Raw genomic sequence first — 4,565 nt, 5'->3', positions numbered from 1 at the left:
AGTAATCTTTCAGAACATTTTAAGTGTAAAACAAGAATCAAAAACTAATGTGAAGATTTAGCTTCTTGGGATATACAGTGCAAAGCAAGTCATTCAGTTTTCCTGAAAATAAAATTAACTTTTTTCCTTCAAAGCTGAATTCAGAACATTAGAAATATTTCCCCATATTCCTATCTTTTAAAGCTGAGTCATATTCTGTCATCTCTAGGTTAGGATCAAAACTCCAAATGCCTTCGTGATCAGGCAGGTAATCTTGTACACTAAGTATTCTAGGGCCTGTGGAGGCTTGTGGGGAACTGAAGATCACTCACCCTGCCAAATGCCATTCACATTGCTTCCAAGAAAATTGCATTTAAAAGAGGGGAGGCGAGATGGCTGAGGACCTTAGTTTGATCCACAAGATCCCCGTGGTGGAGAGAACTCAACAAGTTGTCCTTTGACCTCCACATGTGTGCTGTGGTGCGTGCACACTCACACATGCCCACACCCACACATAAATAAGTATAATAAAAACATTTTTAAAAAGAAAATTGCCAGACGTGGTGGCACACACCTTTAATCACACCACTTGGGATGCAGAGGCAGGTGAATCTCTGTGTGTTCAAGGCCAGACTGGTCTGTATAGTTTGAGGATAGACTGGGCTGCATAGTGAGACCCTGTCTCCAAACAATTTTTTTTCCCTAAGAGAAAATTGCGGTCAGCTACATCCTCTAGAACCTTACTTATCCAGTCTCTGTTTTATTTATAACCAGGATAAAACCTTATACTGTCGTTATCACCACTAATTTTTCTTTTGAGACAGAGTCTCACTCTGTAACCCGGGTTGGCCTGGATCTCACTATTGCCATGAATTGATGGCAGTGCTTCTGCCTCAGCCTCCCAAGTACTAGAATTAACAGCATGAGCCACCAGGCTAGACTCATGTTTCCATATGTTTTTTATTGTCAATCAGTTTTAAGTTTCCTGTTCTGGAGGCTTTGATAGACTGAGTTCTACTGCAAATATGTCATTTAGCTTTGTGAAATCACTTTTTTAAAAAATACATCATTTAGTATTTATGAGAGAGGATGTGAGAGCGTGGGTGCACATGTTCTGTGACACACATGGAGGTCATTCAACCTTGTTTTTGAGGCAGGTCTCTCGTGTTGTTTCTGTTGCTGCGCTGCATATGCGTACATGAGCTTTTGGCTGATTTTCCCGCCTCTGTCTCCCATTTCACCATGAGGATTGGGATTATGGACCTCAGCCTCTGTGTCTGGGTTTTATTAAAAAATGTGAGTTCCAGGGATGGAATTCAGGTCACCAGCTAATATAGAGGTGCCTTTATCTGTTAAACCGTCTTGCTGGCCCTGAGATCACTTTTAATCTGTTTGGTGTCTCTTCACTCACATTCTGCTTGGCCGTATTTTACAATTGCCTCTTCTTCATCTTCCCTTTTTAGTCTTTCCATCTCTATCATTCTCTGATTTATTCTGTCTCTTTTCACACTGGAGTTTGCCATTTTAATTGGACCAGAACATGATATGCTAGTTTATTTTTGGACATGTTGATGCCCAGCCTAAAATAATGTCTTTTTTCCCTTTATTTCTACATAACATATTTTCTCTTCTTTTAATGCGTCATTTGATTGGTAAATATTTTAATGACTATGCATAAGACATTTCTTGCCAACTGATCTATGAAAGTTGAGTTAGTCACAAATTTATACCAGTAGAATTCAACATATAGTGGATAGTAGCTGAGAATATTTTCCTGCCTCGTTACAAAGGAAAAAAGTACTCCAATTGAGTATTATCTCTGTTGAGAACTCAGGTGTACTAATATCCTGGTACTTTGTTTTTATTGAGCTATAATCCACATGACATAAGTCTCACTATTTTAAAGTGTTCAACACAATTGTCTTATGTCATTTTTGTAATTAGGATAAAATTCATACCAGAAAGTTAAACATTAGCTGTTTTAAAGTGGCTAATTCAGCGGCATGTAGTACATTCACAATGTCTCTAGTTCTAAAATATTCCCATGGGCCTGTGAGATGGCTCAGTGAGTAAAGGCACTTGCTGCCAAGCCTGACAACCTGAGTTCAATCCCTAGGACTCACATGGTGAAAGGAGAGAACCAACTCCCAAAAGTCCTCTGACCACCACACCTTTGCCCTGGTACACACATACAAAATGTATATAAAAGAATTAATCTGAAAAATTTCCCTTTTTTCTTCTGTTTAAAACTACACCACATCATTCTTTTATGATGTTATTTAATGTTTAAATTATATTGCTGTACATAAAATATAATTTAAAAATACTATTCTCATATTCATTAAAAATGTAATAGTGTCATATCAGTGGGGTTGAGTCAGGACCAATAAATTCTCTAAGAAATAGATGAACATAGGGACTAATATGAAACATAGCCAAAGATGGTGTTTTGAAGAGTGTGGATCCATGAGCTCACCAGATTCTTAGAACATTTTCTTGCAAGGACAGTACCTGGTCAATGTTGGTGACTGCAATAGAAGATGGCACTAAGGGCCCTTTGCATGATAGGCACATCACTAGCCCAGCTCTTTTAATTTCGAGACAGGGACTCTGTAAATTTCCCCGATTGCTCTTGAAATTGTGATCTTCTTGCCTTAGTCTTCCAAGTAACTGCAATTATTGGTAAGTGCCAGTATGCCTGGCCAATATTTGTGACTGATCTGTATATTTTGAATACATCATTTCACTAAAACTCATTTCTAACCTGATTTATGGTAATTAATAAAGCTGCTTGTGTTAATTGGGCATTTTATTAGCTAATTTTGACATTTGTACTTCTGACAGAAATTTGCTAAACACTCCTGGAATGTATTTTCAGCCTCGTTTTTTATTTTATTGTTATAGTGTGTGTATAATGGAGGCATGTATGTGCCACGGCACATGAGGCCAGAGGACAATTTTGTCTAGTTGGTTCTTTCCTTCCACCCTTACATGGGTTCCAGGGATCAAACTCTGGTCTTCAGGCTTGTGTGGCAAGTACCCTTACCGACTGAGCCATCTTGCCAGTCCAAATGTGTATGTTTAAGTTGGGTAACTGAACACTCCTAAGGGATAGATTGATGTGCATATTGTCCATTTTCAATAACACAAAACTGACATCATATGTGCAATTAACTTTTTCTCTTTGGTCTTTTTGAGACAGAGTCTCCCTGTAGTCCCAGCTGACCTGGAACTCACTATATAGATCAGGCTGGCCTTGAACTCACAGAGATCCGCCTGCCTCCACTTCCCAAGTGCTGGGATTAAAGGCATGTGCCACCAGGCCTGGCCTGCACAATTAACTTTTAAAACTTCAATTATAAAACTGAGCCAGAGTCTAGGGAGTAGCCTTAGTAGGTAAGAATTAGAATCCTCAACACCCACATAAAAGGCTGGGTGTGACCACAGTTGCATTGTAAACCAGTGCTTTATAAGGGAGAGACAGGAGGATTGCTGGGGCTTGCTGTCTGTCAGCCTAGCTCTGGGTTTCATGACAGACCCTGTCTCAAAGGAATGAAGTGAAGTGTGATAGAGCAGGACACCCAATGTTCCCTGGTCTCTGTAAATACACGGATGTGTGTACCTGCACACACAGTGTGCACATACATACGCCACACATCATCTCACAATAAAATAAAAACTAATCAAATGTGAGAGGCAAAGTACATATTTAAATGGAGCTGTCAAGGCATCTGTCCTAGGTCAAGCTCTAAATCACAGTGTAAATTCATTGTTCCAAATATTGTCCTCAGTTCCCCTGGCCTTCCGTGTGAACAGCCCATCCTGTTGAGAGTGATTTCAAAGGTTAAGGACACATACTATTCGAGGCACATGGCACCTAATCATAAAGACTATTAAAACTGTTTTCCAGAAGAGGTACAACTGTCACCTCATTCAACATGAGAAAAAGGATTTGTTTTTCTTTCTGAAAGATACAGTTTTCCAAAGTGGCTAAGGAATTTTCCAGAATATTTTTGACCGTCTCTGATTTTTACCATAACCACTTTAGAATCTACTTCATTTCCCCTCTTCACATGCATGTAAGATGTTTAGGTCTAGTGCTGAACTAGAGTATTTAGATTCCTAGAGAAGTATTAAGCAGAGTACCCTTGCTTGTAGAAGACTTTCAGGTCTGGCATTTTTGGAATTACCTCAAGGCAAGCATCAGTAAGTAGGATAATTTTATTCCAGAACCAAACTAGTGATGTGTTATTTTAGTGGGGAACCCCAAAACTTTGTTCATATGTGAGAAAACTATGCCTCTGACATACACATTTTGAATCCCATTTTGAGATTCCAAAGTCAGGCAGAAATTTACTTTAATATAATTTCTTTGTTCTAGCTGGGTGTGGTGGCGCATGCCTGTAGTCCCAGCATTTGGAAAGCAGAGGCAGGTGGATCACTGTGAGTTCAAGACCAGCCTGGCTACACAGTGAGTTCCAGTCCAGCTGGGGCTACAGGGAGACCTGTTTCAAAAAGACATATATATAAAACAAACCAGTTTTTTTTTTTGCGACAAAAGTTTCACAGTGTTTTTCTGGCTGGCT

At 39.4% G+C, this 4,565-nt stretch overlaps 1 protein-coding gene across 1 annotated transcript in view; it reads left to right on the top strand.

Moving 5' to 3' along the window:
• The window catches only part of LOC103734669 (EF-hand domain-containing family member C2-like), a gene marked incomplete in the record, with an annotated part of 117,959 nt that overhangs the window by 73,485 nt on the left and 39,909 nt on the right, over window positions 1–4,565 (top strand).

Source organism: Nannospalax galili, unplaced genomic scaffold (genome assembly GCF_000622305.1).
Source record: "Nannospalax galili isolate Female #2095 unplaced genomic scaffold, S.galili_v1.0 scaffold255, whole genome shotgun sequence".
Taxonomy (NCBI): domain Eukaryota; kingdom Metazoa; phylum Chordata; class Mammalia; order Rodentia; family Spalacidae; genus Nannospalax; species Nannospalax galili.
The sequence above is the reverse complement of the archived record's forward strand: the minus strand, read 5'-3'. Positions and strand labels throughout refer to the sequence as shown.